The sequence below is a fragment of the Chiloscyllium punctatum genome, chromosome 14, assembly GCF_047496795.1.
Source record: "Chiloscyllium punctatum isolate Juve2018m chromosome 14, sChiPun1.3, whole genome shotgun sequence".
Classification (NCBI taxonomy): Eukaryota; Metazoa; Chordata; class Chondrichthyes; order Orectolobiformes; family Hemiscylliidae; genus Chiloscyllium; species Chiloscyllium punctatum.
In genome coordinates, this window is record NC_092752.1 from 34,363,277 (window position 1) to 34,388,342 (window position 25,066).

Here is a 25,066-nt window from a genome sequence, read left to right on the forward strand (position 1 = left end):
TGAGTTTGAAGATGCCAACAGTAACTGCCGCACTTCATATTCAACTCTTATGAAAACTTCTTCTGTCACATGCTAGGACACCACCTTCAAAACAACAGCAGCAACCTCATGAACTGAATTGTGACTTTTCCAAAGAATGGTTTTGTTTTATTGATGATCATTCACACTGAACAGAGTCTCCTACTTCTGGTAAAGTGTTTGGGAAAAACTCAAGCATTTTGCTCCTATTTGCCAATCAACAGCATGTAACTACTAAGACCAATACTGAGAGAACAGTGCCAAAGGTGCACATCACAGCCAAAGGCAAAGAGAGATTACTCATGAGAGTTTAGAAGCATGAAAGGTGATCGTGCTGAAACACACAATGTCTTGAGGTGACTTGACAGGGTAGATTCAGAAGTATTCCTAAGAATAAAGAGTATAACTTTTAAAATGGAGGTGAGGAGAATTTTTATTTCAGAGAGTGGTGAGACTATCTTGCTCTCTACAACAGAAAACAGTCAAGATGGATTCATTGAATCAAGGCTGAGTTGGATAGATTTTTGATAGGGAAAGGTGTCAAGAGATTTGGAGAATTTGGACAGGGAAGTCTTCTTCCTCGGCAGTCCTTTGTGATCAAGGATGACTTTCTTCTGCTTTGGTGTTGAGGGTCATGACATGACCTAAATAGTCCAAAACTGGATCTGAAAACCTATGGGGCAGCTTTGGAAAAGCAGGTGTGTAGGAAGTTTGGGTTTTCACATGCTGCATCTGCTGCGCATTCTTGGCAACAAACTGGGCTTGTTAAAAATACAACAAACTTATTATCCAGCACCTATAACACTAGGAGGGTGTTGACTGGCCCAATATTCCTGATAATCAAGAGGTCCACATAATCAATGTAAAAACAGACACTAAGTAATACAGGGGGTATACACATCACTGTTATACTTTATTTACAGCATAAATCGGTTAAACAATAATGCAATATTGCCTTAAATAAAGCTTACTGGCAGACAGACTGCTCACTCGCACCCTCGACCTGACTGCTCGGACATCATGATGAATTATGGTATTTGAGGAGAAATTGACTCAAACTGAATCAATTGTTGATATTTTGTGTAGCCATTCGATTCAACAATTTGCGTATTTGCATTGAGGAGAATAAATTAAAAATATAATTATTGGACAGAATGATACAGTAAATTTTGCAGTATTTAAGGTATAGGATTTTTGCAGATTTATCAAGGCTGCCGGTTCGTAAGGTGTTGGCAAAAACAAAATGTGCTGCACTTAATAAATTAGACTATGGAGAAGAGCTGAGGTAACTACCAGACCAGCCATGATCTAATTCAATGGCAGAGCAAGCTCAATGGATCTAATGGCCTATTCCAGCTCCTAAATCTCATGTTCCAGCGTAGAGGTAGATCACTGCAGACACTCTCACAGAGAGAATATCTGTCAATATACTGGGAGACAAAAGATACAAAAAAAATTTCAGGTTTGCTCTATTCTTTGCAAACCAAGAAATGTAAAAATCGTCCCTTATAACAGTGACAGACCACATAATTCTCAGGACTTTTGTATCATCAATCTTGGTCAAAGCTTAAAATGTATGCTGCATTCTATATCATAACTGAAGAATGTAACAGGTTTATCTATTTCAATACAAGATCATATCTGCACATAACTTTGGTCATGTAGATGATTCCTACACCTATCAACAATGTTTCTTAATTGTATACTGACTGTCTCACTGGTATTGGCAAACTCAAACATGTTTCTTATACGAACTGCACGTGAACCCCAACTGCTCACTTATGGTGATAAATAGAACATCATGCCAGAAAGCAGACAGAAATTTCAGAGCAAACCTGATCCTGATATCCTGACAAAATTGAGTTTGAGCCTACCACTTGGATCTCACAAATACATGAGTAAGGGCCATATTAGAATGTGCTGATAATTCACTAAAACAAGCCATACAAAGACAAAAGCCAACCTATACTGATAATTAATGACATAATAGAGAAATAAAACAACTTTCTGAACTTGATCTCAGTGCTGGAAATAATCAATGAGTTTTCAGAAGAATCCAAGTGTCTTACAGCATTCTGTATGTCCTATTTTATCATACTGCTTACATATGAAGACCTGATAACTTGTACTGGAATACCAATGGCTGCTTTACATAGACTGACAACTCCCAACCTTAATATTGAGTGATAATTCTTTATCCCAACTTTTGCATACAGGAGGTAGAGCAATAACTGATTACGCTGTTTGGGATAAAGTTAAGTATGCAGAGCTTTGAAATTGATGCAACCTTTGGACTTACTTGAATTGGATCCAGAAAAATATTTAGATGTAATTATGCCAGTTCTTGTATTTCTGGCATCAACATTGAAGTCTGTCTTAAGTGTTAATAACATTGATGGTGGATAAGTTCCTCACTAGTTTGCCAGACTGGAATATGTTACATTACCATAAAGCTTTGTAGGAGATTGAAATAGGAACGAGTAATACTTTCTGGGATATTTTTAATCATCCATCCATCCATACCTTGGAAAGGATATACTAGCCTCCAATTAAATTCAGCAATGATGCACCACAATAATGTGGGATGAACGTACTGAGTTCAAATCAGAGGATTCATACACAGTTTTATTCTCTCATTTTGCAGAGGTTAAGGAAGTTGAAGTTGTTTCAATACTTAATACAAAAGCAATTTTCCTGTATTTGGCATATCTGTGTAGAAAAATCCAGAAGGAGGAGAGATAATGTTAGAATTTGAACTAATTAAAATTGATTTTAAACAAAATCTTCACACTCAACATTTTGTAAGCATGGAATCCACTGCCTTAGAAGTTCAAGAATGTAAAGTGAACTGAAGCATTTAAAATGGAGGTTGACACTTAAGCGAGATGTCAGGATATTAAAAGATACTAAGGAAAGGTAGGAACTTAACATTAGGAGGAAAAAGTGGGCATACATAACTAAATACTGGGCAGGATCAACAGTCTTAATAACCTTCTGTTTCTATTATATTTCCACCACTTGGTCCAAATGTATGCATCAAGGTTTGGCAGAGATTGAAATCAGCAGTAATCTCATCAAGAAAGTTACCCACATCATACGTAGGACAGTTGATCTCAGTTGTGTAATTGGGTGTGTACAATGTTATAGTCAGTGAATCAATTCAGAGCCAATCATGTTTCACAAGTCGAACTCTAGTGATGTGTCCCAGAGCTGGAATCTCAGTACACATTTTACTTCCTTTTAAGACATTTTAACAAAAAATTTCTTCAATGGATAATGTGTCAGCAAGTCACAAAAGGCAATACAGTATCATAGTATGTGCCCTGATTATATATAGACTACATCCTCCATCTTATCTAAGGTCACTTGAAGCATGCCATGCTGATGGAAGTATGCTACACTTTGGAACCAAATAGCCTGATATTCGTTCAAGCACCGAAGTGTATAATGTTTGTATGTAACGAATGTAATAAATGTCAGATGCTTCAATATCATGTTATATACATCTTATATTACAGAACATTAGCATTGCCACATTATATAGGGACATCATGCTAAAAGGCAAACCTCACATCATATGGCCATTTATTAAGAAGACTACAAGGTCTTAGTAGTAGATATTTTAAAAAAAACCTAATTGAGGATCAACTGGAAGACAAGCTAGATATTGAAAAATATACACAATCAGCTTCCATGAGGGCAGAAGGTAGAGGTTGTCTGAATGAAATCTAATTAATTTCAATCCAGAAGAAATCTCTAACATTGCAGTTACAAATAAAAGCAGGGCAAACGGTTTCAGTCCTGCACTGAGGCAGTGCCCACCTATTTTTCTTGCTCCCTGTATCTCTTCTTTTAATAAAATTAAACAAGTGCTGCAGTTCTGATTTTCAAATAAAAACAGCAGCTCAATTTGCCTCACAACACAGTCACAAAGCTTCCTTAAAGGAAAAAACAGCCAGAAAAATGTTTACATACTGTTTTCTACACCAGAAAGGTTCACTTGATCAATTGATTCAGCCATTTTCTTCTTTACTTTATAAGGAGACCCATATGATATCATCAATCTCTGCTTGGTGTGAACATCACCTAGTGGCGTAAACCTGAAGTTGCAAGCTGGGAATTATTGGCCAACAAGGACCTGAAGAAAAAAACTTGACAAACTCACAAACAAAGACAAAACCGATAACACAGGGGCATGGATAAAGAACTTATCAGACCAAACTCTATCAGACACAGAAAAAGCGGTACTAGTAAAAGGGCTAAATTTCAATTACTGAGACGCTGACAAGAAGGATTTCCTAGCGGTATTAGAAACCACATTGAAGGACAACAAACTCACGGAAGAAACATAGACAGTTGCACCTACTCTGAGCCGAAAGAGGGAAGGAAACAAACTGAACACACAAGAAAAGAAAGCCCTAGAAAACCTCAAAAAAGACAAAAACATCGTTATATTACCTGCAGACAAAGGTCGGCTCACAGTCATCCTGAACAGAAGGGACTACATAGAGAAAGCCAATGCACTACTCGCAATCACCAACACCTACCAACAGGTGGCGCTAGACCCGACCCCACAACTAGGAAACAAAATTACATATCTCCTAAGAAAATTACACAATTCCAAACAATTAAACAAGACGGAATTCCAGAAAATGAAACCAGACGGGACCAACACCCCACGATTCCAAGGACTACCAAAAAATCCATAAACCAGGAGCCCGCCTCAGACCCATAGTCTCACTACTCAGAACACCAACTTACAGATTGGCCAAAGAAATACACGCAAGACTGAAATACCTAGTAGAAGAGTCACAGCACTCCATCCACTCCACCCAGGAATTCCTAAAAATCATCAAAAACACCAAAATAGAGGAAGACAAAACAACGATCTCATTCAACATAACAGCACTGTTCATCTCCATCAACATCAACCTGGCAAAGGGAACACTTACCACACTTTTAGAAGAGACCATCACACACACCCCAACCACCATCAATCACATTACCAACGAAAACATCATGAAGCTAGTGGACCTGTGCCTCACCACCCACTTCACCTTCAACAACATAGTCTACAAACAAATCAATGACACACCCATGGGATCTCCGCTATCAGGATTCATTGCAGAAGTGGTAATGCAAAGACTAGAAAAAACAGCCCTACCAACCATCAAACCAAAAATCTGGATCCGCTACGTAGATGACACCTTTGTCATCACAAAACGAAACAAGATAGAAGAGACATTTAACATTATTAACAACACCCTCACAAGCATAAAGTTCACCAAAGAGGAAGAAACCGACAACAAACTCGCATTCCTGGACGTCACAATCGAAAGAACGGACAACAGAGAACTACAAACCTCGTATACAGAAAACCGACAAACACTGACCAAATACTTAACTACACCAGCAACCATCCCAACACACACAAACAAAGCTGTATCAGAACACTATTTCAATGATCCCCCTTACACTGGAGCACAGACGAACTTCGGAAAACAGAGGAGAACCATCTATACAATGTATTCAAGAAGAACGGATACTCAAAAAATACAGTCCGCAGATTCCTCAAGAACAAACCACGACAAGCAGACCAAACACAGCCAGAAACCCAAACCACCTTACCATACATCAAAGAAGTTTCAGAAATGACAGCCAGACTACTAAGACCCCTCAGAATCCTAGTAGCACACAAAACCACCAATACTCTCAAACAAAAACTAACAAACTTAAAAGACCCAGTACAACCCATGGACAAAACCAACGTCGTCTACAAAATTCCATGCAAGGACTGCCACAGACACTACGTAGGACAAACAGGAAGAAAGTTAGCCACCAGGATACATGAACAGCAGCTAGTCACAAAAAGACATGACCCTCTCTCCCTCGTAGCCCTACACACGGAGGGAAAAAAACACCATTTCGACTGGGACAACACATCTATCCTGGGACAGGCTAAGCGAAGACATGCCAGAGAATTCCTAGAGGCCTGTCACTCCAATCACAACACCATAAACAAACTCATAGATCTAGATACCATCTATCAACCCCTCAGAAAACGAACAGGAAATTACATCACCACAAACCCCAGGAACCCCATCCAGGACAAACATATAAATAGAAAGCAGGAGACAACAGTTTCGCCTCACTTGGAGGTCACCACTGATGATGTTACCTAGCCAGATATCAAACCTACAGCTCAGTGAGCAAACCTACAACCTAAACCTCAACCTGAGCTACAAACCTTCACAAACCTTGCAAGGACACAGTTCTTAACCCTGCATTTTTAAACGGACTAAGACCCAAAAAGGAGTAACAGCAGTGAAAAGTAAAGAGTATCAGAAGAACAAATTGGAATCATAAAGGAGTGAGCAGCAAAAATCAGTTTAAAAAATAAATGAACACTGTCTTCTATGTCTAAAGAAGATACACATTCAAAGGGAAAATGGGTGGCATACATTAAATTATGGATTGGATGACCAGTGATACTATTACTGAGTTACAACATGTCAAAACACTGTGTAGGGATCTATCTTAAAGATCAAGTGAGAAATGATCCTGAGAAGGGAGATCTGAGAATCTTGTTTGCCATTGACGAGGAAGGGCTTTGCAGAATCAATACATCTACTTTTTCTGCAAATGATTAGAAAGATCCAGAAAAGATGTGGAATATACTTAAAGATGAAATCAGGGTAACAATTAACTTCCAGAGTAACAGCTTGGTGCAGATAGCAACCCACAAGATTTTTGACCGGTTGGTCAGAAGATGTTACAGTGCAGTGCATGAGAAGAACACCAAGGTGGGCTTATCTAATTAATATTTGACCCTGTACTCCAATTAAAGGTTTTTGGAAAGAACGTTTCTGCAAGAAAATGGAACATACCATTGATGTATCATTTGATGATAGATGCCAATATGAAGCTGTCGTGGCAGGGCAACAATAATGACATGTTTAGGTGCACCAACATTATTGTAACAATCAGCCAACTGCACCAAAACAACAAGATTTTTAGCAGATGCAGTTTCTCACACCTGGCCAAAAGCTGGCCAGCTTTTCGTGTCATCTGCAGAGCATGTGGCTCCAAGGCTCGTTTATGCACATGTGCAGGAAATCTGATATCAAAAGCCAAGCCAGATCCTGAAACACAATGCCGGCTAACCAACATGAAAGCACAACACCATAATGCTGGCAACAAGGAAAATGTGCATGCATAAACACATATACTTCCACAAGGTTCAGTCAAGAGGTAAATTTTGCAAGATGACCAGGCATCCTATGTTGTTAACCTCACACACCATGTCAATAATATAAATGTATCTAAAGCTTTTATAACCATTTACATTACACTTTCTGTAAAGGCAAGATGACATATATTAAACACAGGGACTTGTGTCAACATATTAACTCAACCCAAATTGAAAGATAGGCACCTCAACAAGTGACATCTCATGCTGCAGCCTCCAAGGCAGTCTCTCACATCACATACCAGATCATTAATTTTATGCATTGGCAGAATCACATTACGCTGCCAATACAAGTCTATCTCATCTTTCTGAAATTTGCTACCTGGCAAACAGCATTGGCAAGACCACTGATAAGCACAAATCTCAGTATAGTCACAAGTTATGAGGTTCAAAACAAACTCACATGTGTAGATCACACAAGATACAATCAAATCAATTGAAGTTGAAGACTTTCTCACAAATGATCAGTTACATATTGGCCAGAGAGCATGTGAACAGTTGCAATCCTAGGCTGTAGTCCTCACAAAATGTCTACTGTTTTGTTTGCCTTTGGTGTCTTCCAAGGCAGTGTGAATCTCTGTCCCTTTATAGAAGTTTTTAACAATGATAGGAAGAATGACACATGTTCCTTTCTTCAACTGCCTTGAGGAACCTTAGGGTTGTGAAAACCAGTAAAGCACAGTAGATAGCAGGGTTCCTTCCTATTTTTCCATTCCACTAACCTGTCTTAGCATTACTGCCTTTTGATACAAAGCCTTTCAAGCCCTCCCCAAACATTTACGCTCCCAGTTGTAACCTAGGTTCAGCTCAATTGGTTGGATGGCTGGTCTGTAGTCTGGAGTAATGCCAATAGATGGGTTCAGTTCCTGTACTGGCTGAGCTTCCTGTGAAGGATTCTCCTCAATATCTCAATTTGCCTGAGGTGTGGTGACCCTCAGATAAAACAACCACTTAGTCATCTCCCTCCAATGAGAAATCAGCTTTATGGTCTGGTAAGACAATGGTGACTTTACCTTACCTTTCAACTTAATTGGTAAATTGACAGCTTTTCAGAGTTATGTTTAGTAAAAAGTGTGCATTGTGGATTGGTAGATAGTTAGTATGCAGTGCACCAAAATATCATCACTCTAGCTTAGCATGTGACCTGAAGGTATAAATATCTCCTACTTCAACCTAACTGAGTGCACTTAAAGCATGACATGTTCATGGAATCATGCTACTCTTTGTAACTGAATGGCTTAATATTAGCCCAAACACTAAAATTTTATGTTTGTTTATATTGGATGCTGTAATAAATATCAGTTCAATCTTGCCTTACCATGTTCCCCACATCTGGTTCTCATGTTGACATAAACGTTGCCACATCAGGTACAAATACCTAGCTAGAGGCAAAGCCTATACCACAATGGCAGTTCAAGCAGTGTCAATTTCATTCCTGCCTCTTAGGAGATAACAATTTCTCTTTCCTATTGTTAATAGAACTAACCAGTCTTATGGTAATGTTGCCAGTTATCTTGTGATGCAAAGTGCCTTTAGGAGGGATTTGTTCTGTCCTGTTTCTCTTGAAAAGAAGTATTATAAACCTAGTACTAAGGTGTCTGCTCCACGAAAAGCAGAGTAAATAGTTTGGGGTATTTTTTAAAAATTAGACAAAAGAAGTGTGAGTGGGTAGAGTCAGACTCACACAGACCCAGAGTTTTAGTTTTGCTTTCAGTTGTTGAAGCTGGGGTCTTTGGAGTTGACATTTCAGGATACAGCTCTCTCTCTGCTGTTGCAAAAAAAGCTTGAGCTCTTTCTCTGCTGCTGGATTCATTATTTCTGTCTTTCCTTTCTCCTGAACGGGAGGACATAGCAAGTGAACAAATCTGTTTTGCTGAATTTGCCTTTGCCAAGGTTGTGTTTATGGGAAGATGCTATATTGGAACACGTGATGAGTAACAGTTTAATAACATGTTATTCTAGGAAATATTTTGATAGAGTTAAAGTGTTGCCAATTCTTTTTTTTTAACTGTGATGTGAGAATACAGAGTGCTTTCCTTAAAGCCTAGTAGTTTGACCAATCGAATCCCATCTGGAACGCAGTGCCTAAAACTTGCCTCTAAATTAGGTAAAAGTCAGGGTCTAGGCAGGTTTTGCCTGGTCCTGACCAATCTTATAATTATATAACTATTCTTGACTGGGGTGGACAAAGTTAAAAATCTCACAACACCAGGTTATAGTCCAACAGGTTTATTTGGAAGCACTAGCTTTCAGAACACCACTCCTTCATCAGGTTATTGTGGAGGGTAAGATCATGCTCACAGAATTTATAGCCAAAGGAGTCCCGTGTCATGGAGATGTGATGCAGTAAACAAGCTTAGATTAAAACTGTCATCTTTTATAATGGGATATGCTGGTTTCTTTCTTTGATCTGTAAATCACAGAACTTCTTTTAAATTATATTCTCAAGTTAGCTCAGTATTTTAAAGAATAAGTGTGAAGTCTGTCTGTCGGATCTTTGGGTGACCATCCTCCAAGGCAGACTTCGGGACAGGCAGCAGCGAAAAGTGGCCGAGCAGAGGCTGATAGCTAAGTTCAGTACCCATAGAGAGGGCCTCAACCAGGACCTTGAGTTCATGTCACATTGCAGGTGACCACCATTGCACTATACACACACACAGACACTCCGACACACACACACACACACACTCCTATATACACACATACACACAGACACACATGTACACAGACAAACACACACCCTTACAGACACACACAATCCCACACTCCCACAGGCATCCTCTCAGAGACTTAGACCACTCTACACTCATGCACACACATATACACTCTCTCTCACAGACACTTACAACCCCCCACCCCAGGCACACACCCACACTCACACATGCACCCCCTCACAAACTTAAGACACTCAACACTCACTACACACACATACATACACTCTCTCTCACACTCACAACCCCCAACCCAGACAGACACACACACATACACACACAGACAAAGACCCACATGCACACATATATTTTGTACATGCAGAGTTACATTGTACTTTGCTCAAAAACTGCATGAATTTATGTAAAACTCTATTATCTCACTTTTTAGATTAGAATCAATCTAAACATCATGGCATAGACAGAGAACACAAGGGGCCAACACCTTCAACATATTGTCTAGCTATCACCATTGTTAACAGCTAACCCGAGAATGCAACTTTAAAAAAAAAAGGTTTTGTGATTTACACATGAAAGAAGTGAAACTATCATGGTATTGAAACAAATGAAAGACTCAACAGACAATCATGGTATGTTTCAATGTATAATTTCAGTTACATCACACTGTAAACTTTTGCTATCAATTCTGTGTCTTAGGATTGAGTCCTCCACTATCACTTGATGAAGGAGCGATGCTCCGAAAGCTAGTGCTTCCTATTAAACCTGTTGGACGATAACCTGGTGTTGTGTGATTTTTAATGTGATATAGAGTGTGTGTGTATAGGTGTGTGTGTGTGTAAGCTTGGTTAAGTGTGTGTGTGTGTGTGTGTGTGTGTGTGTTTGTGTGTGTGTGATGGGGTATGTATGAGAGGGTGTGTGTGTTGGTGTGAGTGCAGGGTATATATATGTGCATATGAGAGACAGCTTGTGTTTGTGGGAGGGTCTGCATATGTGTGTGCATATGTAGGGGTGTGTGTGTATATGCCTGTGTGTGTGTGCTCACATGCATGTGTGTAGCGCAGTGGGGTCACCTGTAGTGTGACAATGAACCCAGGTTCCCGGTTGAGTCCATCCCCATGGGTACTGAACTTTGCTATCAGCCTCTGCTCGGCCACTCTGCATTGTTGCTTGCCCCGAAGTCCATCTTGAAGGATGGTCACCCGAAGGTTTGAGGCCGAATGTCCTGGACTGCTGAAGTGTTCTCCGAATAGGAGGGAACACTCCTGCCTGGTGATTGTTGTACAGTGCCCATTCATCCGTTGTCATACAAACTGCTTAGTCTCGCCAATGTGCCATGCCTCAGGGCATCCTTGCCTGCAGCGCATGATATAGACAACGTTGGCCAAGTCACATGAGTCCCAGCTGCGTGCATGGTGGGAGGTGGCCTCACATGTAATGGTGTTACCATGTCGATACTCTGACATGTCTTGCAGCGGCTCCTCTGGCAGGGTTGTACAGTGATGTTGTCCTGAAGATTGAATAGTTTGCTAGAACCATGATCTGTTTAAGGTTTGGGGGTTGTTTAAAGGTGAGAAGTGAAGGTGTGGGGAAGGTCTTGGTGAGGTGCTCATCCTCATTGATAATGTGCTGCAGGGCGCAAAGAACATAGTGTTGTCTTTCGATTCCAGGGAAGTACTGGACAATGAAGGGTATCCTGTCTGTTGCAGCATGTGTCCGCCTCCTGAGGAGATCATTATGGTTTCTCACTGTAACACGTGAGAACTGGTGACTGATGAGTTGCGCATCGTACCTGTTCTTATGAGGGCATCCTTGAACACTTTCAAATGTCCATCAAGTTCCTCCTCATATGAACAGATCCTGTGTATGTAGAGGGCTTGTCTGTTGGTTGGTTGTCTTAATATCTTTAGGGTGGAACACACTTAGCCAAGCTTACACATACACATCTATACATACACACTCTATACATACACACTCTATCACGTGCGCTCACACCCACAAGCACACATTCACATCCACGCTCAATCTGTCACTCCAACGTGCGCGCACACATAAGCTTATGGGGTGAATTTGTTTTTGCCAAATTACGTTTTAGTTTGCTCAAAAACTGCATGAATCCATGTAAAATTCTGTAAAATGATACAGAGGGTTTGTCAGTCTGACATAGCACTGGGACACAGACAGACTTCGCACTTATTCTTTAAAAAGGTGAGCTAACCTGAGAATGTAATTTAAAAGAAGTTCTGGGATTTACAGATCACAGAACAGAAACCAGTAAATCCCATTATAAAAGATGACAGTTTTAATCTAAGATTGTTTACTGTATCACATCTCCATGACACTGGACTCCTTTGGCTATAAATTCTGTGAGCATAATCTTAACTTCCACAACCACCTGATGAAGGAGCAGTGCTCTGAAAGCTAGTGCTTCCAAATAAACCCATTGGACTAGAACCTGGTGTTGTGTGATTTTTAACTTTATGCAACTACTTCTTGTTACTCAAGTTTGTGTCTCTTCTGCCAAATGTATATTAGTAGTTAATCTTTCACCACCTAGTATTACTACACTCTGTAGACTAGAAAGGTTAATGGCAATAAACCCACAAAACAATCATCCTGGTAGAAGCAGGTGCCAGCTGTGGTATTCATTACAATATTCCTTGGCTCTCCATGAGCAAAATCACAGCCATAACTGTCCCAGCAGGCTCTCCATGGTTGAACTTGTTGGCCACATGGCCTGGAGTAGGTCACTACCATCGACATTCACCTGAATCCATTGTCTCAGCTGTACCCCACTGACTGTCCAAGACTGGCTCTGCAGGCTCCCTATTCACAAGTAACTCACCATAGTTGTCATTGTCCGCATCCCTCTAGGCCTGACAGACATCTCAGCAGCTGAATTCACAATCCACCCTGCATCGGACTTGCTCTCCATAGCTGAATTTGTGACACCCACTGCCCTAAAGAGCTTATATTATCTGATTTTGCAGCTCTCGTTGCCCTCCTGGGCTGCTTCAGTTCTGAACCGTGACTGGAATAGCCATCTGGTGCAGTGCCTCCCCCTGACAACCCAGGGTCAGAAGTCATCTATAGCTCACCTGTTGGAGCAACAGGGAGGAACTGTGGGGAACCTGAGCATGACCTTGATGTGTTCCAGCGCTCAGAGGAAGTTCAGACGAGGAAAAGCAAAAGGGCTGCAAGTTGCTCTCTCCAAGGATTTCAGCAATAAGGTAAAGGTTGGAAAAATAATATCACAAAAAAAACTAATTCGCTTTCAGTTAAATTTCAGTCTGAGTTTGTATACTTGTTCAGCAGTACTCAGTTAATTCAATTGGTACAGATATGCCCAAAGGGAAGCCAAGAGGTTTTAATTACCATGTTTTAGACATAAAGGTCTGCTTTCTGCTGTGCTGTGAAGAACAACATGGCGAATCTCCAAGAAGTACAGAGGGTTTCATGCTCAGATCGCTCTTCATTCTGGTCATCCTACCAGTGATCTAAGGGAAGGAGCTTGTCCAGAATGGGAACCCTTACTAAATTCATGGCAAGAGACATGACAGCTTGGTGGTATTATCACAAGGTGATTAATCGGATACCCAAGTAATGTGGGTTCAAATTCCACAATGGCAGATGGATGAATTTAAAGCCAATAAGAACAATAATCTGGAATTCAGAATCAAACAATGGCTATGAAACTGGTGTCAGGAAAATCTCACCTGGTTCATGCATGTCTGTTAGGAAGGAAATCTGCTGTCCTTACAAAGACTGGTCTCCATGCGGCTTTTAACTGTCCTATAGGCAATTAGGTGTTAGCAATAAATGCTGGCCTAGCCAGCGATGCCCACATCCCATGAACAATTCTTTATACATCAGCAGAATACTGAACCTAGCCATCATTGTTGTGTCACCCTTGACAGTGCCAGGTGCACTGGCTGACAGTGGCATGACATTGAGTTATAAAATGTAATGGTGCGAGTTATCAACGTGTGACTTTGTCACTCATATCATGAACCAGGGGCTATCAGATCATGTATCAGTCTGTCAATACTGACTGAAATGGAATGAACTCATAAATGAGCCATGATGTTCATTGATGCACAAATATTGTTCTTTGCAGCCCTTGACGCGATGATGGATTCCACTTAATCATGCCCTTGTAAGTGATAGATTCTCTTGTGCTATGTAAGATATAGTCAGATTCTTCTCTTCAATCATTCACCTCGGAAATAATTGCATTATAAGAGTGGTTTCTTCACAGGCAAGAGATGAATGCCACAGCCATGCTAGTTCCTGAAGGTAGTAAGGATCAGATTGTCAAGAAACCGTACCTGATAACCCATAGTGTGTCTCTTGAGATAGACTATCCTGAAGAATCATAGTCACAGTGTCAGACATGTTGAGTCAACAGTGGGAAAACAAAGGGTCCCCTTGCAGTGCACTTCCAAAGACGCTTTGAATGAAAGATGGTGAAAACCACGTACAGCAATCGCTACATTGCTGTGAACAGTGTAAGTCTTTCACCATGCACCAACTTGATGTCATTCTGTTAACTTAAGATGGCCCTATGTTTGGTTTAAAATCACAACATGGCTGACACAACAGGAGACACTGTAGCATCTAGTAATGAATTGTGTCTCTGAACTGAAAGCATATTGCATGGAATTTACGAAGTACAAGATTTCATTTTTAAGTGCAATCAGTGACAAGCTTGGCAATATTTCCAACAGAAATGTTGCAGTTGACGACCTGTATAATTCCTCTGTCCCCACGTTTATGCTCATTCATTGCTTTTGCAGTAGTCAACACTGAAGAGGAATTCAAAACAACTTCCCTTTGCTCGGAAAAAAAAAATTGGATCCAGCAGATTGAAATTTTGTTAATCGCACAATTGATGAAGGTCACCCATTTCATTAAAAGAGTGCCCCCATTACCATCTCAAAAAGTTTGTTATTAGCAATACCCCTGGCATTGAGGCATGGACTTTCTGGTGATTTGATATGTTTATTGAATTGTCCTATTCTTCTCCAAACTCTCGCAATTAATTTCTATTACAGAGCCACCTCTTGGGATTGAAGTTGCTGCTCATATTTCACAGATTTTGCAATTATTCTAATATATTGTCACATAATGGTACCAGTGATAGTGGAGAAATCCTAGTTGTGGGAGGGTGTATGATAGAAGTAAGTAGCTGTTATTCTTTATTGAAGTACCAGTTAAGGACAGCAGAAGAACCCATCCAGGAGGTCTCTTTTCCACAGAAAAAAAAAGCTCAAATGTGACATCTATGATGGCACTCTGCACTGATGACATTTCCAGCTTGCGAGATTCTTGTCCAACCTTAATCAAATTTCTTTCTTTTGGTTTGCTGATGGGCCACAACTTTTCAAATCTCGCACAGGGAGCTTCTGAGTCAGTTGTTTTGCGATGAAGAAATTCCCTTGAGTTTAGAGAATGAGTTTAGATAATACTGTCTGTGTGCACATTCTCCCCGTGTCTACGTGGGTTTCCTCCGGGTGCTCTGGTTTCCGCCCACAGTCCAAAGATGTGCAGGTCAGGTGAATTGGCCACATTAAATTGCCCATAGTGTTAGGTGCATTAGTCAGAGGGAAATGGGTCATGAAAGGAATCCAGGCATGAATTCTTCCCATTTTGTGTGAAACATGTAAAGCTGTATGTGCATGTATCTGATCACGGAGGAGAGAACAATGTAGAGGTACTCACCCTGTTGATTTTCCTGCAAAGGCTGAAGCCATAAACATGATGCATGTCAATGGGAGTTGTTGAATTGCAGATAAGGATAAAAAAATTGTAGAAGCTGGTAGAGGTGATTTCAAGGTTAGGGTTAAGTTTAGATTCCCCTACAGTGTGGAAACAGACCCTTCAGCCCAACAAGTCCACAACAACCATCTAAAGAGCAACCCACCCAGACCCATTTCCCTCTGACTAATGCACCTAACACTATGGCACAATTTAACATGGCCAATTCACCTGGTCTGCACATCGGTGGACTATGGGAGAAATCTGCAGCACCTAGAGGAAACCCACACAGACACAGGGAGAATGTGCACACAGACAGTCACATGAGGCTGGAACTGAACCTGGGACCCTGGTGTTGTGAGGCAGCAGTGCTAGCCACTGAGCTACTGTGCTACCTTTAAGGGTTAAGGTTTGGATGAAGTTCATGTTAGGATTAGGTACTTGTCTAGGGTTAGGGTTAGTGTTCGGCATAGGCTTAGAATTAGAATTAGGGCTAGGATTTGATCCTGAGAATATTGAAGGGCCTAGCAGGAATCAATATGCAATAGCAGCTGAATCGAGTTGAAAGCCAGTGCATCAAATCAAAGATCGTTTAAGGTTCAACTTTCTGGAAAACTTATGATTATTTCAGTCAGGTAGCAAGCTTGGGACCAAGTCTCACTACTCCTGGAGTTATCATAAAAGTGAAAGATTTTGTCAAAATTCATGAAATTCCCAAATTCATCTCTCTTTTTAGACCAAGTTTAGCAGAAAACATGAACCAAGTTAAGGAATTTCCAGGAATGATGATTTATTACAAATAACTAGATTCCATTTGAAGGTAAACAACTGTGAATTGCCAACATATAACTTTACCAGTTAAAACTCCAACCATCTTATAAAATTCTCCAACACCCCTTTACAGGCAGGCACAGACAAACAATAAAACATGGTTGCTATGAAAAGGAAGTTCAATTACTTCTGTCTTCTGGGATTTCTGTGCTGAGCCCTTTGCATAGCAGGAGTGATCTTTCTTCCCCAGGTATTTTTCACTTGATTGCAGGAGGTGCAGTGTGACTGATTCTCAAATTGAAAAATCTCTTGGTTGCTTGTTTAGCCACAGTTTGCAGCAACTACTGTGTCAAAATAAGTCGGCTTTCTTTGGGCTTTAGGTATATTTTATTGCAGAGAAAGAGAAAGATGCATTTCCCCTTTCTGAGGTCCAAAGTGTTCTGACCATATTGTTCACAATCACAAGCTGTTCAACTCCCCAGGGGCCAATCACATATTTGTTGGCAGGCAGAAGACATCAACATTTGGCAACTACTCTCCAGACCAATCAACAACTTGTTGAATGGCCAAATTCCCATTTTATACACACCTGCTGGTGCCAGTTAGTCTGCAACTAGTCTTGCCCAGTTGGTTACGGCAGTTTGGTGATATAATTAGTTGGCAACAGAAGTCCTGGTTTCCCAAAGGCAGGTTGAAATTCAGAGATTAAGTCAGCGTGTTTGTGGAATGTTGGGTTTCACATCATCCCATTGCAGGTGCATATTTGAAATACATTACCTTGCCAGGATGCGTTAGAGTCAAACACTTGGGCAGCATGGTGGGTCAGTCTTTAGCACTAGGGCCTCAGAGTACCAGTGACCCAGGTTTGATTCCAGCCTTGAATGACTATGTGGAGTTTGCACATTCTCCCTGTGTCTTTGTGGGTTTCCACTGGGTTCTCCGGTTTCCTCCCACAGTCCAAAGATGTGCAGGTCAGGTGGATTGGCCATGATAAGACGTCTCGGAGTATTCATGAATGTGCAGGCTACATGGATTAGACGTAGTAAATGTGGGGTTTACGAGGTAAGGTGGCGGGGGCTGGGTCTGTCTGGTATGCTCTTTGGAGAGCCTACATACAAAATACCTTAAGTTCTCCTTCTCTCTTGTCCTTGGAACATCAGCACAACCATTTTACATCATTGACACTTGTTGCTAGAAAGAAAATGAGGGCTAGAATTCAGTTATGAAGTTGTTAAAATTAGTATTAGATCCAAGGTCTGCAAGGTATCTGGTTAAAAGACAAAATGTTGTACTTTAAGCGTACTTTTAACTTGCTTGTTTTGTTGAGCTCTAAAGATCAGACTTGGAAGAAGACAGAGAACTAATGTCACCAGTGACTAGGTGCTCAGGGTCATACAGAAGAAAAGAAAGTGTTGGCAAAAGCACTTCCTCAATCTGTATTTGGTTTTTCCAGTGTAGAGGAAACTACACTTTGGTCAGTGAGTAGATTTCTAAGTTGGACTACACAGTCTGAATGAAATTGCTTATTTTCTCTAACTAAAGCTTATTCTCCCATATGAATAAAAGCTTTACCACTCTTTAACTTATGAAGGAAGATTGCCCCAAACAATTTTTTTCCTTAAAAATGGTAAAATAATGCCCATATGCAATGGCTCAGGAAAGATTTTATGGTCAGTGGTATGCAAGTGAGTTTTAATGGAAACTTAAGCTGTTTGAAAAAAAAATGCTTTTTCTAAACTAGCACAATTCTGAGTGGAATCTGCACTCGACTCACCAACGACATTGGCGTTTGGCCAGTGTTTCTCTGAGTGTTGTAAAAAATGTGACAGAAAATTTTGACTTTCACTTAATACAATTAAACTTTAAACTTCTAAGAAAAGCTTTTAAAATAGATTTTGGAACGCTTTTTCCAGTTAATTATAAAGTAAATTCACACAGCACATTCTTGAGAATATAGGGTTGAAAAATATTTGTGGCCACAAGCTACAGAGGAAACATGGTGCTGAAATGTGATTAAATAACTAGCTGTATTTTAAACATTGCACAGATTTTGGTTATTACTAATGCAGACACTTTCCCATGAAAAATCCTGAACTGAGTTGAAACAATGGCTATGTTGTAAATTTTCATGTATTTGAAATAACTTTATTGACTTGGAAATCAGATACGTAAAACCACTTTTACTTCAGCCAGAACAACCTTATTTTTAAAAACTCTGGTCATTTTAATTTGTCAAATGAAGGAATAATTGTCCTCAGAATGTTTATGTGTGACATCATTGATGTCACTTGACTAAAGTTGGAGACATATAGAAGTCTTGTTTTCACAATGTATGTTTCTTAAAAAAAAGGCAAAAATACATGGGGTTTTGGAAACAGGAAAAAAATTCTCAATTTTAATTGAAAACACATGGGTAAGATTTTCTAAGTATACTGAACTAGTGATATCTCCGTGATACCTGTGTGAATTTAATATAGTTCTCCCCGGGTTGTAGCCAAACAGGTGGAGATAGTTTTCCACGTGTTTTAAATCATTGTGGAATGTTGAACCGTTTGGTCCAGCTGGAGCCCTTGGGAGTCCACTGGGTGACATGAAACAACCCAGAGTACTAGAGTTAGTGGTTACGCTATACAATGAGTAACAATGCTAGCAGTTAGTTAGCATGTCTTAAACATACAAATATTCTGAGACCTTATTTGTAAAGGATAAAATGAAATGGAGATTTTAGTCCAGGCAGTATCTCAATAGATTCACATTAGAGGCGGTATAGCCTATGTTGGTAATCGGCAATTCACCATTATTCATAATATACTTGAGATGCGGTAAAAGTGCAGTCAGTCTCAGAAGAGCAACCTACAGTGCACCCAGGACAGTTCCAATCTCTACATTTTCCAGCTGGGCAACTTGGAGAGCGAAAATGAAAAATTACGATTCATTTTGCTGTAATTTCACTGGAGCGACCTTGAGATGATGGAACTTGTTTTAATTTACCAATTCTTAATCAAGTTAGCTCATATGAGTTTAAGACTAAAGTGTATCTTCAGAAAAGGGATAGAATTGAAGAGGCAGATCACCACTTTTCATTGCTTATACGACTACATGCTGTTCTTGCAGATAGATTCTCTTGGAGAAGATTATCCTGTTTCAATTTAGCTGCCAAAAATTCTAAAAATCGTTTCAATGTCTGCATCGACGATAATGAGCTGGAATTTGCTGCAATAATATGGTCAAAGTTCTCAGTGCCTACTGTTATTATAGGATAAAATGGATAGCAACATCTGAAATCCACACTTGTCTAATTAAGCCTGAAAATCAAGAAGCATCTGTCTTGAAATACCCTATTCCTCCAGAGGGTGCATTGTTGTTATCTTCAACAATGGAATCAACACAGAAATCACTATTAATGTGCAAATGTAAATCAATTCCTCGTTATTGTTTCCATAAAGATTTTTTACAACAACACGAATTGCTCACCAGGAGTAACTGAGGTTTTAGTGGAGTCGTAAGTCATAATCATGAACGCCATTTCTGGTTATGAAAATAAAGTTTTACAATTATGGAGTTTCATTCTCTCAGGAGACTCTAAACATTTCAGATTTAAAACAAGCAATGTAGATCAAATCATATTAGTGTTAAGCATCTAAGTTTTCCTTTTGAGTTTCTCTCTTAAACTGTTATTTGATTTTTTATGGCATTTCTTGATTTGTCATCTTTATGGTTATTTTTCCTAACTGTTTGGATTATTAGTTGCTCTATTGCTAGCCCTAACCATAGATGTGACATCCCCTGCAAAAGGTGATGAATAGAAAACTGAATTTGGAAATGGGCAGATTTGCACTTTGTACCTCATTAAACCTGGGGTGGATAGAATTCTTTTGAGGTGCCATTCCTTTTCATCACTGGTAACAAATTCTGGGCCATGAAATGTGTCAAGCCTAATGTTAATCTATTTGTTGGTGAGGTCAATTGCATAAATGACTAACTCACTCAGCCATTTTGGATACCTGTTTCTTTACGACAGGTTGTTCTGCTATAATAAACGTTCCATTAATGCAAATTCACTATAACCTGATGGTCGAATTGAAGACACTGTTTCTAAGACGTGAACTTTTATAACATGCATTGGCTGTAATGAGATTACATTGTCAACACTTAAAGCGTTGTTTCTAAAGCACGATTTTTCTGTAATGTGGGGATTCAGAAGAACGCTACCATTGCATTATATTTTATTTTATGATTGTTATCATAGAATCACTACAGTGTGGAAGCAGGTCATTTAGCCCATTGAGTCCACATTGATCCTCTGTGAGCATCTCAACCAGATGCATACCTATCCCCCCACCATATCCCCATAACCTTGCATCTCCCATACCTCATCAACCTAGCCTACACATCATTGGATACCATGGGCAATCTTTGGACTGTGGGAGGAAACCAAACCCCGGAGGAAACCAACAAAGACACAAGGAGAATGTGCAAACTCCACACAGTTACCCATGGGGTAGAATCGAATCCAGGCCCCTGGCGTTGTGAAACAGCAGTGCTAACCTCTTCATCTGACCACCAGGCCATTTCAGCCAAATGATGTTTCATCTTAATGACAATTATGTCCTTTTGGGTATGATACAAAACATATTGCTACAGAACTTTTGGAAAACTGTTCAAGTTTTTCAATTGATATACTTGTCAGCGAACAATGTGAGCTCATTGTTTAATCTGTCATATTGGACAACTTCTTCCTGCATTTAGTGGGTTCACTCAGTTTTTAGATAGTGGCTTACATTCAGCAATACATTGCCTGTCACCATTCCTACTGTTACTTGCAAACCTCATCACAATCCCTTTGTAGTTACAATGTCACAAATTGCTTTTTTATTGCTCCTGCTGTCTGATTTATTTGGACTGCTGAGTATGTCAGATACTTGGTTGTATGAACCTGGGAAAACTCAATGTAACACTGATGAAGACCATTTGGCCATCTGTAGACCAGATGACCAGATCCTGATGTGGCCAGCAGTGGAGTCAGGGCTTAGTAATTGGGGCAGCCAGTGAAAGTTATACCAGAGAGAAAAAATGTACCAGTGTTCACTATCCAGTACAGTACTTGTGTGCAATTTCTACCAATGGGTATGATACTTAAACATTTGATTATTCACTTCCTTCAATGTTCTGTGAGAATACAACCCAACTAGCTTTCTTTGGCATTACTTTTGTGACATGCATTTCTGCAGGTGAATTTTAAAATGTGAAGACTAATGCAGAAGCCATCTTCACCTATAACTCGGTTTGCCGTTCATTCCTATTATATATCTTTGTGCAGTAGCTTTCTAAGCTACTCCACAATGCCTGCGTACTTCGGAATAAATTTGTGAAAAACATTGGTAGTACTAAGAATGTTGTCATCTATTTTATGTTATGCCGTAAGTAAAACAGTGAAGTTGACATCATCAGATGTAGGCTGTAGTGATTGGAATGAGCCCCAGGTAGATCTCATTGACAATGAGATCGCTGATTGAGGTTGTTAACTAGTGTCTAACTGGGGAGCCCGGGCTGACAGATATTAACAGGAGATTCAGAGATCCTCCTCAGTCTAGGGATTGGCTTTGGGCAGGTTAGACAGATTCCACATAATGTGCATGATTAAATAAAGGGTGACTTAGTTACAGGTTACCCGCCTTTTTGAATTTATTTCACAGGCTTTTCTCTAGCTGCTGTCATTCTGTAATTTTAAAAAGTCAATTTAAACGTTTCATCAGCTCAAAATGTCTTTCTTGAGATACTTATTAAAATAACCTCAAGAAATAAAAGATTTGTTCTTTTAGAGGAAGCGATGCATATTAAGTGATTAAAACTAATTGCAATGAATATTTCATTTTATTTGCATTCATAACAGTTGCAACATAAAACAATTTGTCTACAATGTGCTTTTCTTGATGGTTTTCCAGCATAACCACGATGTGTGTGGTCCTTAACTTTGATTAATTTGCTAAATGAGCAACTAAATGAGCTGAGGCATAGACATTTCTAATTGTTAATTGTCTGTGCAATCTTCAGAAACTGAGCACCATCACCATGATCCAAGTAGAATGTTTCTTGGCAAAGCTATGGTATTCTGCTTGTGAATAAGAAAAAAAAACTATTAAAGGCAAAAAGGTAGCATTGTTTGCAGAGGAGAAACCAACGATACTGGGAATGAGACATACTGGTCCAAGTTGCCTTTTATACTTGAAAAAGTACATCTTGTAATACCAGTACGTTCAGTTCTAAATGTTATTAGGCTTATTTTATTAGATTTACTGTCTGGGAGAAGTATGCAACAAATAAGTTTGCATATTTTTCTTTCAGTTCTGTATACTCTCCTATATTTTCACAAAGTTCTATTACCGAGATGGTTAAGCAAGTTGTCTGACTAACAGGAGACGAGACAGGAGTTGAAATCTGTTGGCCATTAGATTCTCGTTATAACGCTGGCAGGAAACCTTTGGAATGACTGGGACTTAGACACTCCAGCTGCTAAGTTTATGTGTGTTTTTTCCATTCAGCCTTATATAGGATGGAGCCTTCACTTGCCCTTCCCAAGGCACTGAATATAGAGCAAGTGAAGTCAGAAACTAGCTTGGTCCTATTTTCAATCAATCAAATCTTAAATTGTCTGCTATTGGGTTCAGAAAGAAGAGCTATAACACACTTACTGATGGATCTCAAAATGGGAATCCAATCTTGCATTGTCATTTGTACCTTCAAACAGAGAGCTGATGATTTTAAATTTTTCAAGCATTCTTCTATAGGAGTAGCATGGTGACTCAGTGGTCAGCACCACTGCCTCACAGTGCCAGGGACATGGGTTCCATTCCACCCTCAGGTGACTATCTGTGTGAAGTTTGTACATTCTGTCTGTATCTGCATGGGTTTCCTCCCATAGGCAAAGATATGAAGGCTTGGTGGATTAGCCATGGGAAATGCTATGGGGATTAGGGGTCTGGGTGGGATGCTCTTCCAGAGGGTCAGTGTAGACTTGATGGGCTGAAAGGCCTGCTTATACTCTGTAGGGATTCCATAACTAAGCTTCTCACAGAGATGAAAGGAGAGCTCAACAACACTTTATCCTGGGGGTTCCCTCATCCAGGAACATGGCCTCTGGCCTTATGCTAACTAACCCACTTAGTCTTGCCTGTCTTGATGGAGTCAATGTTTGGATGCTCAGAGAGGGGACGCAATCCATGGAATTTCAACATCACAGAAAGTTCTCAAACAAATAACTACTTGCATTTATATACAGCCTTTTGTAAAAACAGCTTAGGATGCTTCACAGTAACAATATCCAACAAAAGCTAACACCTAATCAAAAAGGTAAATATTAGGACAGGTGGACCAAATGTTTGGTTAAAGAAGTATGATTTAAGCAGTTTCTTTACTCAGGTATTAAGGTTTGGAAATGGAAATCTCGAATTGAAATTTTGACTTGTTGAATGCATGACCAAAAGGGCACACAAGGTGTGGGATGTATGAGAGGAAGAACTGAAGGAAATTAAAGTTTTCACTGAGTTGTAGGGCTACAGGAAGATAAATAATTAGGAAGACAATGCCTCAGAAAGATTTGAACACAAGCCTGAAATTTTGCAAAAGGTTAGATTGAAATATTTCTGGAAGTTAAGACACAAGCAGCAGACGTTTGGATGAAATTGGATGGAGAAGAATATTAGGTCAATTAGGATAACATGAAAGTAAAGAGTCTGGACTTAACAAAAGCATGGATGACAGTTTCAACACCACATGGATTGATGCAGTGAGGTTGATGGATATTATTATGAAGGCGATTTTGGTGATGGAGATAATTGAGATAACTGTTTAACTCCAGGTCAAACAGAGCACCAAGCTCATGAACAGTCTGATTCAGATTCAGAAAGTTGCTCAGGATGAGGTGGAATCAATGGCTACCGAACAGAGCTTGTCACGGGAGCAAAGGTAACTAATTCAGGAATCCCAATATCTCTTTGACAGAAATGTCTGTCTGTCCAAAACAAAATGTTGCTCAATCCCTATATATACAGGGCAGTATAGGTATTGAGCTTGGTGGTATAAGTAAATAAAGATCAATAAATGTTTCAGATAACTGGTGTTTCATCAGCCAAATGTTCAACCAAATTAATGAAAAAGAAGAACATTTAAATACACAAGAGAAAACATTTTGTTTAGTTCAAGTTTACTTGAAGATGTGATGGAGGCAGATTAATTAATTCAAATGAAAGCTGGACAGTTACCAAGAGAGAAACAATTTGCAGAGCGACAGGGAATAAAAGAACAAGGAACCTGGCCCAATTGATTTGCTAATACAGAAAGCCAGAATAGACAAGAACATGCTGTATAGTCTCCTTCTGTATTGTAGCCATTCGGGTGTTATTTTGGTTATAGCACATTTAAAGTGAAGTTTAAGCTGTTGGGTTAAAGACCTGTGGGCTGGAAGCTCTCCACAATTAGTTGGTGTGCTCACATTCACACCGAGTGATTAGCAGACACTCCATTAGCAATCTGATATTGTGTTGACAAATCACTGATAGCATTAGAAAGAGGGTACTGGACCAACCATGATTACATTCTATACCAT